The following is a 12,623-nucleotide window of genomic DNA, read 5'->3' as shown; positions in this document are numbered from 1 at the left end:
GGGACAAGGATAATTTTTTTTTTTTGGGGGGGGGGGCTATTTTTCTAGGCTTCTTTAATTTTTTTTTCAATGGGAGTATCTAAATTGTGTCCTTGGCTAATGGCAGCTGCTGTGTCCATAGGGAATTTCTGCCCTTCCTCCCTTTGGGATGGTCGCTGTGGTGTGTGTCCATCCTTGCCAGGGTTTTTTGGGAAGAGGGTGATTGGCTGGAAGGGAACTTAAAGCCCACCCAGTTCCAGCCCCTGGTATGGGCAGGGACACTCCCACTCTCCSAGCTTGCTCCAAGTGTCCCAACCTGGGGCACTTCCAGGGATGGAACAGCCACAGCTTYCYTGSGAAGTCCATTCCAGGACCTAATCATCCTCACAGGGAAGAATTTCTWCCCARTATCCCATCTAACCCTTGCTCTCTGTCAGTGGGAAGCATTTYCCCCTTTTCCTGTCAYTYCATGCCCTTGTGAAKAGTCTCTCTCCCTTTTTCTTGKGAACATTTCCCGGTAGGAAATGCTGGGCATTGAAAGCTGTGTGCCAAGCCCCGTCCATGAAGAACACTGCCGTGCTGTGTTGGGTAGTTTTCCCCAGGGAAGGGAGGYTGGGAGAGCCCCAGGTGTGGCTGAGGAGATACTTTATTATTCCCTGAATCCCCTGATGTGGGGGAGAGGTAGATGGGGGTCAGGCTCTTCTCCCAAGGAACAACGGACACGAATAGAGGGAGCGGAAGTTAGAATAGAGCACACGAAGCTGTGCCAGGGGAGGTTCAGGTTGGACACCATGAGGAATTCCTGCATGGAAAGGGCTGGCAGGCATTGAAAGGGGCTGCCCAGAAAGGTGGTGGAGTCCCCATCCGTGGAGGTTTTTAAGGAATGACTGGACGTGGAATTTGATGCTCTGGGCTGGGTAACAAGGCGAGGATTCTCACAGGTCGGACACGACGGTGCTGGAGGTCCTTTCCAAGCGAATTGATCCTTGTGGGATCCTTCCGCGATTTTTGCGCGATCTTTCCGCGATAACGCCGGTAAGGCCCATGAGCCCGGGAGCCGGTGCGGTTTTTTGGGATAKCGGCGAGAATTCCCCGCTGGAATCCGCCGGGATCGCCCCGCCCCGCCCCGCGGCGCTCCCACCGGCCGCCACCAGGCGGCGCAGCCGCGCCCCGCACCCCCCGTTGCCGTGACGACCGCAGGTTGCGTAGCGGCCCTTACGCAGTTGACGCAGTGGGCGGCCCCGGCGAGGCGGGGGCGGCCCCGGCAGGGCGGAGGCGGCGTTGGAGAATCGGGGGCCGCTGGGCCCCCGGCATGGAGGAGGCGGCGGCGGCCGCGGCGCTCCTGAGGCGGCGGCAGCGGCGGCGGCAGCGAGGTGAGGTGAGGGACGGCGATGGCAATGGCGCGGCGGCCGCAGGTGCGGGGGAGCCGGGAGGGCGCCGGGATGGGCCGGGGATGCGCCCGCCGCCGCCCCCGCCCCGCTCGGGTGCAGGCCCGTGACGGCCGAGGGGTCTGGATCCCGCAGGAACCGCGGCATTCCCGGCGGGAAGGGCCCGCTCTCCGTGTGGCTGCGCCCTGTGGGGAGCGGTGCGCTTCCACCTGATCCCCTGGACACCGCCATCCCCATCCCCGGGCAGGTGCCAGGCGTGAAGGTGATTCGGGATCCTGCGGTGGGAGGCGGGAGCGGTGCTGCTGGATGTCCAGGGAGGAGAAGCTGCGCTGTGGGTGTGGGTGTGACACAGGGATTCTCGCTTCCAGCTTTTACTACTTCCCGCAGGGAATGGTAYCTGATTTGAGCATCGCGGGCAGATGCTGTGCCGTGGCTATAAAAATCCCAGATTTAGGATCGCATGGAGCTGCAGAAGTGACATATCGTTATAAAAGTAAGGGAGCTGTCTGTCTGAGATCTTGGAGCTGGGATGCTGCCAGGCTGCTCAGCCAGAATTCCTGCTGTGCCCAGTTCTGGGAATTAGTGCCTGCTGGTGTGTTTGGAATGAGCTTTAGTTGGCACTGRGAAGATGGGAATGGGGATTGCCGACCCTGGTGCACCAGCTCCAGGTGGGAAATCACACCCTGATTGCCCATGGTGGGATAAAAAACCCCGGGACATGAACGCAGCAAAACTCTGGGAAATGGTTTTAAAGGAAAGGAATATTCCAAGGTGGGAGTATTCATCTCCCACCTGGATAAAACTTAGTGGGGATGAGTTGCTGCATCCTCCTGGCTGGGCAGGGAGAGGCATCCGAGTTTTTGTGGTCAGTCTGAGTATCTTTAAATGGKAGGTAATGAAATTGYGGGCAGTGGCTCTTGGAAAGCTTCRGACTCTCTGTGCTACTGGCGTTGGCCTGGCTGAAATGTGTATCCCTTGGGCACTGCTGGAAAAAGCTTTCCYAGTGGGAAACCTGAGCTGGGGGAAGGTGTTTATTGTGCCAGGTGTTGGTTTTCGGGGTCATAAAAATTGCATGGGGGTCTTAAAGCTGCTAGTRAAATTCCAGCAGTGCCAGCTTGGATGGGGAATGGCTGAGGGGGTCAGGAATAGCCAAAAGGGACAAGAAACTTGGAAAAACATCTGTTATGTGGTAAATGATATGAAGAACCTGGAATTTCTGCAGCAAAACCCTCCAGCAGGTAGCAGGCTAAAATTTCCCCTTTAAATCAGAATATAAATCAGGAATTTGGGAATTGGTAGCGTTGCTTTCCAAAATTTTACTCTGGGAGGGTCAAAATCAAGGATTTAAGGGTATGTGTGGACTGCAGGTGCTAATTTTGTCAGTGCTGACCTAAAAAATCCAGATTTGACCCAGTTTAAAATCCAGTTTAAATGAAGGCACTGGGCACTTTTTGCCCGCTACCTGCACAGCCAGATCTGAATTCCAGTGACAAGGAATGCTGTAAATCCCTGGCAGCTCCGTGGTTGCTGGAAAAGGGGTGGTGAGAAAGGGAAACTTCTCTGGACTGTGTTCACCGGTTCCAATTCCAAAGGTTTGGGAAGGAGCAGTTGTGCAATAATGGGATGTGAGGAAAGTGCTGTGCCAGAAGGGAAAGTGGGAAGGGTGAAAATGCTCCTCCCAATGAYCAGAAATGTGGGAAAAAATATTTCTGCCTTTTGGAAACTTTATTAAAATTCCCTAGACAAACAATTACAGCAACCAAAAAAACAAACCCTACTGAGTCTTTTTTTCAGACTTTGTGTGGGAATCTCAGTCCTTGTGCTCTCCTTCCACTTGGAAGTTAATTAATTGTGAGCTRGCTGCTCCAAATGAGGTCACTTGGATTTCAGAGCTGCTGTATCATTGGATGGATTTGCAAAATCAGGATTGAGGCTTTTGTGCCTTAGAAAATTTTCTTTAAAGTGGCATATTCCATGCAGAGGGAAAGATGTAGGGAGGAAAAGYGTTAAAATTTGAGGGTGTAAAGCTTGGGATGCTGCTCAGTTTGGGATGGAAAAGAGTTTGGAAAAAAATCCAATCATTCCCAGGCCTGGCTGTCGTTTATTGAACTTCCTTGGACTAAACCAGCAGGGATTCCCTTCTGTCCCRAACATCCCTGTCCTATTTGAAGGCTTTTTTTGGGAATTAAACCTTAAATTAAATTAAATCATACCTCTGCTAGGACACGCAGCTTTTTTTTGGAGAGTGTGCATCCTGCTTTTCTACCTCTCCCATTCCATCTTTCACAMATAAATAACCCTTGGTTCCACCTCTGCTCCCAACAGTGATCCAGCTGATGAATAAAAACRTCCTGAGCTGGATTCAGCCCTGGAGTTTGAGGGACTTCCAGTTAAAGACGCAGCAGTTGACATGGGGTGAGTGAAACCATTTTAATCCTCTCTTGGAGCTGCAGGGTTGGAGTTTTTCAGGAGCTGGGAACGGATGAAAGTGGTCTTTGTGCTGTGGGGAGCGTGGCAAATGGACTTTTGTGGGATCTGCAGAGAGCACTGGGATGTTTAATCCTTCTGGGATAGATGGGAGGCATTGAGGCCCTTTGCTCCAAGCCAGTTGGAGTTGATATTTTCATTATTTTGCACATGATATTGTTCATTTGGTGTGTTCCTATACATTATGTTGTGGGTTTTTAAGGAGAAATATGGGAAAAAATCCTGGAAAATTTTCCAGGTGCAGCACCTGCCCAGCTTGGAACTTTGAAAATGGAAGAAATTGAAGTGGTTTTCCAGGTTTTGATAATAAATGGGGAAATTTGCCCTGCTTAGGAATATCCTTACGTAAAATACGGACAAAAATGCTGCTGGACGTTGTGGGGGATTTTGTAGAAAGGATGTAATTCCTACAGAACTTTAGGAAAAACATGYCCTGTGTATTCAGGCATTCCTTTGCCTTCCTCCTTTTTATCTCTTTCTCCCCTCCTTCCAGTGGAAGGCACATGAATCCCTTTGCCCCTGGATCTCTTTGAAAASATGTCAAGGGAAAAGATGAAATAAGAAAGCTTTGGATTATTTTCCTCTCCTTGCAGCAGGAGCTGGAAATCTGCATGGCAGGCAGAGGCTGTCAGGAATTCTCTCCCAGGCTCTTAATCCAGGAGTTTCTTTTTTAGCTCAAATTGTTCCTTGACTGCYCTTGTATTCCTGCAGATCCCTGAAAATCCTTCTCCTACCCCATCCATTGGCATTTCTCCCCCTCTTTGAGGAGCCTTCTGAGCTCCTCTTCAGATATCTGTGCAATTGCATGAAAATTCCTGCCTTTTCGTTCCCTCCCAGCTGAGATTTTGGTTTCTGCATGTTCCCTTGGTGTGGAATTAAAACAAGTGGGTTCCTCAGGGATGCCCTTGAGCTTAATAGGAATTTTCGCCTGAAAACAGGATACAAGATGCAGTTTGGAGCCTTCAATTCCAAGTTTTACTTGTGTTTTTTCTCTTGCCATTTCATCAGGAACCAGTGGCAAAAATCTCAGTGCAACTCACTGTAGCCATAAAGTGAATATGGGAATGCCACCTTAAATGAACAATTTCTGTGGATTTCTTCCTCTGGAACATTTTTCCTTGGGATTTCTTGGCCTGGAGGTTCAATTATCATCACAGATCTGAGTGATCCTGAGTTTGGATCCAGGCAGGCTGCAGGACAGAATCCTTATCCTTATTCTTTTGGAATAAAATGCTGAATCCTTCAGGCCATCTTWAAACATTTGAACTGGGTAATGGGAGAAAAAAGGAAAATCCTGGACATTCCTATTATAGTTCAGTGCAGTAAATAGAAAATGGGGAGATTTGGGTGGAATTCAGCCCTTTCTTCCCTGAAATGTGCTTTTCTTCCCTGGAAGATTCCCATTTGGATGTGTCCAGTCAGCTCCCTGGCTGTTGGAAGTGGGAATTTCCACAGCTCTGCATCCTTTGGGATGAAATTTAATATTCTGTCATGGCTTGTCTTTGCAGCCCAGATCCCTGGTGTTGACACAGCCYTAGTGTATTTTTGGAATATGGATTTCAGCTCCAAACTGGGAGCCCCYGGAGCCTTGGCTTTTCCCAATGGATCTGCTAAATGATCCTGCAAATTGGTGCTGTTTTCTCCCATGAGAATTAAACTGTTTCACCTCCCAGAAAATCAGAGCATGGCAGGTGCTGCTTCAGAGTTTCCAGCATCTCAGCCAGCCAGGGRTTGTCCTGAAAAAAGTGGATCCTKCTCTCCTCAGATCCTATGATTAGAATTGTGGAGTCCTGGAATGGTTTGGGTTGGAAGGAGCCTTAAAACTCATGCACTATCCCAGGTTGCTCCAAGCCCTGCCCAGCCTGGTTTGGAACAMCTCCAGATATCCATAGCTTCCCTGGACATCCTATTTCTTGGTGATATCCAGAKTCCATAAATGTTCTTCATTTACCTCTTGGCCACATTTAACCTTTGGAAGCACATTCCCCTTTTTGTGGCTCTGGGTTTTTTCCGGCTGATTCAGTTGTTTGTCACCATCTCCATGGCACCGCAGCATCCGCTAATGACAACCAGCACTTCCCTAAATGAGAGCATTCAGGGATGAATTAGATTTTTCCTTGGAGAAGGGAAAACATATGCCCTGTCAGAGRAAGGAGAAAAACTTCCCCTTTGCTRTGCTTTGCTCTGAAAGGCAGAGATGTGACATCCTTTAAAAACAAAAGCAGGAATTTGTGATTTGCAGTGCTCATTTTCTTCCCTGGATAGAATAGGGAGTAACTGCAAATTTCCTGGAGGGCTTCTGTGCTCTGTGGGATGGCTCTTCCCTCTACCTTTGTCAGTTTTCCCATATTTTCTACTGGAGAAAGAGGCATCCRTGTTCTAAAACTGGAAGGATCAGAGCTTTCCTTAAAATTCACTGACTAATCCAGGAGCAAAATTCCCTTTCCCTTTGTGGAATTCTGGTGTTAAAACTTCTGCAGGAAGCCATGGGGCTGCTTTGTCTGGAAAACCTTTTTCCCTCTAAATTTCATGGCTATTCCTGGATGCGTTGCTTTTGGAAAAGAGTCTTTTGGCCCTTAAAAAAAAAAAAAAAAAGGGATCCTGTTTTCTTCCTGAGCCCTTTTGAACACCTCTGGTGCCATAATGGAATTTAAGTCAGTAGGAAATGGGCACATCCCCAAATCCAGGGTTGTCCTTGGTTATTCCAAGGTCTGTAACAGTGAGAGATAAAGAGCATTGTTGCATGTAACTCTTTGCTTTATGGAATCCCAGCTGGAAAAGAAAATTTCGGAATTCTCTGGGGCCTKGCTCTGTCTTTGTGTTCCCCTTGGCTGAGGGAGGAGGAATGAGGAGAGGAGGTTTGGGAGGTGGGAAGCATGTGGGAAGCTGCAGAAAATGCTTGGGAACAGGCGGCTGAGTAAGTSTGGAGCCTCCTGGGAATATTGGCAGAGTTGGTGAAATTCCCCTGTGAGGTGGGGAGAGGGAATTTGGGGAGGGAAATCAGGAATATGCCAACGTTGGAAGTTTCTGAACACACAAGTGTTCAGGATGTGTTTTATCCTGGAGAAAAGGAGGATTGGGGGAACCTTCTGATTCCCTACAACTCCATGACTGACTGAATCTGGGAGCCAGGTGGGACTGGGCCTTTCTCCCAGGAAACAAATGACAGAAGGAAGCAGCCTCAAATTGCACTAGARGAAGTTTAGGATATTGGGAAAATTCCTTCATGGAGAGGGTTGTACAGGAGTGAAAGAGGCTGCCCAAGGCAGTGGTGGAGGGATTTAAAATCCATGTGGATGTGGCACTTGGGTTCATCTTAAAAATCTTTTCCAACCTTAACAATTCCATGATTTTTTGTGTGCAGGCCAGGTGCTCCTAAGAGGTTTGATATTCCTTGGAAAATCAAGGAACTTTTCATGTGTCCTTCATAACATAACCCATGTTTTGTGTCCATGGATTTGCTGGCTCCATGGATGTTTGTTCCCTGGAATGGCTTGGAACCCTTTTTTCCAGCCTATTCTGGATAGGACCTCCAAGGATTGACACATTTAGCCTTTATTCATTGGGACACACAAGGTTTTGTTTGGTCCTCAGGGGGATGATCCTGGCAGATTTTCCTTCTCCTGGGGACAAGGAAGTGAACTTTTGGAAKTACGTGATCCATAAACCTGATAAGGACTCGTCATTCTGGATTTTCAGGAGACACTGAGGGGGTTCAGGCAGCGGAACTGATCCGAGGTGGCTTTTAATGACTCCGGGCTCACCCAAATCCTTCTGGCTCAGGAGAGCGGAAGGGAATGCGCTGTGTTTGTTCACTGGATGCTCATCCCAGGGCTTGGATTAGTTCAGCGGTCCATGGCAGCTCTAACTGGGTGGACGAGGTGCTGAGGAGGTGTCACCTGGGCAGACCAAGGAAAAGGTGGAGCTGCCCAAGGGAATGTGGGACTCTGTCCAACATGGGGTGTCCCAGACTGTTCTCAGCCAATTATCCTCYTAAAACCTTGGGATGTTGTGCAGTAGACAAGTCAATCRTAGAATATCCTGAGTTGGAAGGGACCCACAGGGATCGTTGAAATTCAGCTCCTGTTGTCCTTGGTGTTCCCAGCTGCCATTGTATCTGTCCTGTTGTTTTCCAGCTGCTCTCCTCRTTTTTATTTCCTTGTTTAATCTTARTTGAACACTTRGAAGCACGGTATGGATTGAGGAKAGCAAGAGGCGYTTCCCACTGCTAAGAATGARGCTTCTCATTCCAGGAAAGCYTAGACAGGGGGGTGTTGGAAAACCAGATGGAATGGGAAGAACTCATCCTGGTTTGTGCTCCTGTAGCTGCAGGATTTTGCCTTTTGTGTGCTGGAGCTGCGAATTGCTGCCCTTTGGAGTGCAGAAAGCATGGTAGGGTGCGGTCAGAGCAAACCGGAACCTTTTCACCTGAAAGCACCTGATTTATGACACCAAAATCCCAATGCTAACTTGGATTTGTTTGGTGAACCGGTTGGCTGTGAGTTCCCTGGGGCTGGGCCAAAACACTCCCTCCTACCTGGCATGGAAAACACAGGCCTGGAGCCTCCGCTCATGAGCACGAGGGCTCAGCATTCCTGAAAAACAGTGAGTTGGGCTTTCTGTTCCTCCTGCAGGTGCCGTTTGGTTTAACCTTAATATTTAGGGAAGTTTTTTGGGTGGAGAGTGGGAGCAAATTGCCTTTTCCTTCTGGTATTCTTGCACCATTCCAGTGTGTCAGGGCTCGGAGGTTTTACAYGGACAGGATGAATGCAGATGGATCTCTACCTCGGTTTCCAGAGGGGCAGKGTGATGTGCTGGAGGGTGGGATACTGGAATTCCTGGTTGTCCAGGCCTGGAGAAGTGGGGAGATCTTGTTCCCAGCCAACGTGACCGTTTGTTTCCAAGTACCATTTGTACTTTAGACGACTATCCTGGTGTTTGCTCAGCTCCTTCCACCTGAGTGCAGGAGTTTTCCAGGGATTTGCATTTCACATTGGAGTTTTTGTTTAAACTCTGGATTTTTTTGAAGCGTAAAATTGACAAATGCTGATCAGGAGAGAGAAAAAGGAGGAATTTAGGATTATCTGAGATTTGCTGGCCTTCAGGACTCTGGCTGCTGCTCCCTTTTTGTAGRAGAACTGAGGGGAGTGTTCTTTTACCTTTCTCAGTATTTACAGTATTCCTGCTGCCAAGGTTTCATTAGACATTGGTGCTCTTGGAAGAGGAGATGATCTTGGAAGTTCTCATGTTCCTATGGGAACAGGGAATTGCAAGGCTTGGAGTTCTCATTTATTACGAGATTTGTCAAGAAAGGTGGGAAAGGGATTAAATTTCTGACTCAAGTGGGAAACCAAGATTCCTTCTCTCCCAATTGGCTCCTGACTCCAAATTTTCCCATTCCAGGCTTCTCCATGGCCTTGGAGTTAATTACAAGTTGGTTAAGGAGATGCCCGAATCCACCCTGCTGTTATTTTGCTGACTAAGCAGCCCARTGCTCTTTTTTTAGGGAGTGGGGCAGCAAAAAAGACCACCCTGGATTCCAGATGCTTGTGAAGCAGGGTTAGGAATCCCCTTGGAATGGATTTTCCAGATAAAGCTATTCCTGAATCTGCTTTTCCCACTTCCTTTGAAGTAGGTAAGATGTTCAAGACAGAGAAATCTGGGTTTTTTTTCAGTGTGCAGAGCTCCAACTGTTGTTTAAGTAGCTCCCAAAGAATATGGGACTTTGCCCAGTCCTGTTTGCTTACCCCTTCCCGAGAATATCACCTCTCATGTGTCCAGAAAGATTGAGAGGGGAGAAAATTTGGGAAAACTGCTGCCTTGTGTGAGGGAAGAGGAATTGGAGTTCCAAAGTTTGCTTGGAAAATTGAAATGGCAAAAGGACAAGAGGTCAATTAAAGAAGAATTGTGTTTTTTTAAAAAGTTTCCAACTAAATCTGATGGAAAACAGGTACCTGCTGTGGGATGGGGCCTGGATTTCCGTGTGTTGGGATCCTGACTGAAGCCATGGAGATTTTCCCTGTGGGAGCTTCCCAAGGGCTCTTCTACCACTGCACCATTGCTGAGTTGTGGTCAGCGCATCTGGGACTCCTGCTTGAGGGATACAATCCCTTGATTTACCATAAATCTGGGATCTGGGACTTCTGCCTGAAGGTTGTCATCCCTTATTATAGGGAGTTTAATTGTCTTTTTTGCTCCAAGTTTGGGTATTCCATTAATTAGGGGCTGTTAGTAATTATGACTTGGTACTTTAATACTTCWATTTTCCATGTTTCAAATGCTGTAGAATGGAATTTGAATTCATCCATTGCTTTGGAGCACTGGGAATGTTTGGCACTCCGGTTAAAGGGGACTCTGCCTTGCTTGGAGCGTTTTTCCTTGGAACTATTTTGGGAACATGATTTCATCTTTCTCCTGGAGCGGGGGAAATGCCCACCCCAGAAACGTGGGGGATTCTGAGCTTCTGTTCTTCCCTGCTGAAAATCACAGAATTGTGGCTCAGGTTTGCCTAAAATGGGGGTGTTGGAAAGTGGTAGGAGGGAGAAGGGAGCGAGTTGTGTGCTGCTGATGGATGGCTCCGTGTTCTCCAGAGGTCACTCCTTGCTGGCAGCCTGGAGCAGGAATGGGATTCCTGGGTGCCGGCAGCTGAGGGAGGGRTTTTAAAGAGGCAGCTCCTGCTGGCCCCTTCCAGTGATTCCAACCCCTTCCCTCCTTGTTTTCTCTTGGATGGTTATCTCTGGATTCTTTAGCTTACACTTTGGTAATAATAAATCCTGTGGTGGACTTGGGAAGAGCTGGATGAGAGTATAGGTTTTGGAGCCTGCAGTGTTTTCACCACTTCTGTTCTCCTGGTGGAAACATGGAATTTTCCCATTTTGCTTTGTTGTCTCMTCCCTGGCTTATTAGGGAGAGGAGGAGGGAGAGAGGGAAGAAGAGATGTGTAGGCTGCTGGTGCTGGAATTTAAAACCTCCTCATGGAACGGGATGGGGTCACCCTGGTGTCCTTTTTACCTTTTCTGGCTTCCGTTTAGTCTGGCAGCTGAAACATCTTTGAAATGTAACTGAGGAGGAATTATTCCKAGTGTCTGTCATTCCATAATCTTATTCCCTTACTCTAGAGGGATCATTTGAGCTCCTCTGCTGAACACTGATCCCACCTGGGAAGAAGTGGAGGGGGGAAGAAACCTGTGGATGTTCATTTTTTCCAGCTTAAGGTRTGCTTGGGTTCATCCTGTGCTGGACAGTTCCAAGCTGAATGCTGGGGCTGGATGTTCCCTGGGTCTGTCTGCTCGGCAGTTTCCCTCTTTGCAATTAAATTAAAATCTTTAAAATATCCATGGGATCTTGAAGTTGCAAAAACAGGAATGTCAGCAGTTGGAGATGTAGATTGATTTATTTTTTCCTCACTGGAGAAAGTGTGTTGTCTGTGGAATGTGGGAAASACTATCAGGAAATGGCTGGGAAGGTGTGTGAGAAATTCCCTGGAATTCTGGGAGCTGTTGGGAGTGCTCAGGAGATCACTTCTCAAAGATACCTTTGGAATTCTCTTGGAAAAATATCGAAGCCATCTGACAAACCAGGTGACAAGTGACAGTTGAGTTTTGCCAGGGGGAGTTTTAGGTTGAATATTAGGGAAAATTCCTTYRKGRRAAGGGTTGTAAATCATTGGAASARGCTCCAGKGKCAGATCCCCCATCCCTGGGATTTAAAGCCATGTGGATATGGCACTTGGGGACATGCRGCCTTGRAAGTGCTGGGGGAATGTTGATCTGGATGRTCTTGGAGAATATTCCAACCTGAACAATTCCATGATCTATTTGTTTTTGCTGTTGGACACGCAGAAGGTCTCAGCCTGAGATTTGAGGATAATTTGYTGTTCCTGTGGGTTGTCCGAAAGGATGCATGCAAAATTCCCTTTTTTTCCTTGTCAAAAGGATCAGGAGTATTTTCCCTTATTGCCCAGGAGAGAACTGTAGGAGATGTCATCTTGTGCCTGTGTTCAGAATTTAAGACTGAGGGAAGAAACTGAGGGAAAGGCAGACTGGGAGGAGAAGAGTTGGTCTGGGCTGAGGTAATTCCTGWTCCTTCAGAGCTTGATTATTCCTTAATTAAGGAATATGTTAATTACAATATAATATTGCTCCCCGGCCTCTGAGCTCTGATCAGGGATGAGAAGCTGAACTGAAAAAGGTGGAATAAAGGAATTTTTTCCAACTTTGGAAGTTCACTTGCCCCATCAATAATGGAATGAGTCACCAAACCCCAACTCTGGTTTCTATGATCTCTTCCCAGCTGATCAGAACATTCCCATGAAAAGCTCTTCCTAGCATTTCCTTTTGAAACCTAATGGAAAGAGCTCTGGATGATTGAATACTTCATGGTTAATTATAAGATAATTAAAGGAAAGGGGGTAAAATCTACACCTGGACAAGTCCTGCTGAAGAAATTGCTGCACAGGCACTTTATTTAATTACCGGGATGGCCACACGTTGCCTCTGGAAGGAGAGGAAAAAGGAATGTCTTTTCCAGCAGCCTTAAACTGGTTGGGCTGGGAGCCAGGGGCTTGTCCTAGAGTAGATCCCAATAAATAGCTTTTTTTCTTATAATCCTGTTTGGATTATAAGTTCAAGTGTGATATTTGTTTGGAATTCATATCTGCTGGACAAGGGGAAAGGTGGCTTCTCTCAGAGAAATCAATTTCAAAATGTATCCCTGTGCTGTTAGAGCAGGAATTCTTCCCATTTTCCAAAGGTTGCCATCTTCCCTGGA

General features: G+C 47.6%; 1 protein-coding gene across 3 annotated transcripts in view; it reads left to right on the top strand.

Annotated features, from left to right (window-relative positions):
* The first annotated feature begins 1,252 nt into the window (after nt 1–1,252).
* Nucleotides 1,253–12,623, top strand: part of DAGLA (diacylglycerol lipase alpha) — a 66,534-nt gene continuing 55,163 nt past the window's right edge. For 2 of the 3 annotated variants that reach the window (XM_057377319.1, XM_057377321.1), the window contains exons 1-2: nt 1,760–1,860; nt 3,693–3,782. The gene's annotated coding sequence lies outside the window, so the exon portion shown is untranslated. Of the gene's footprint in view, nt 1,353–1,759; nt 1,861–3,692; nt 3,783–12,623 lie in introns of those variants that run through there. The other variant, XM_057377320.1, reaches the window with a different exon arrangement.

The sequence above is a fragment of the Malurus melanocephalus genome, unplaced genomic scaffold (genome assembly GCF_030028575.1).
Source record: "Malurus melanocephalus ecotype Western Australia unplaced genomic scaffold, MMel_1.1 scaffold_310, whole genome shotgun sequence".
Taxonomy (NCBI): Eukaryota; Metazoa; Chordata; class Aves; order Passeriformes; family Maluridae; genus Malurus; species Malurus melanocephalus.
This window is presented reverse-complemented; position numbering and strand designations above follow the sequence as displayed.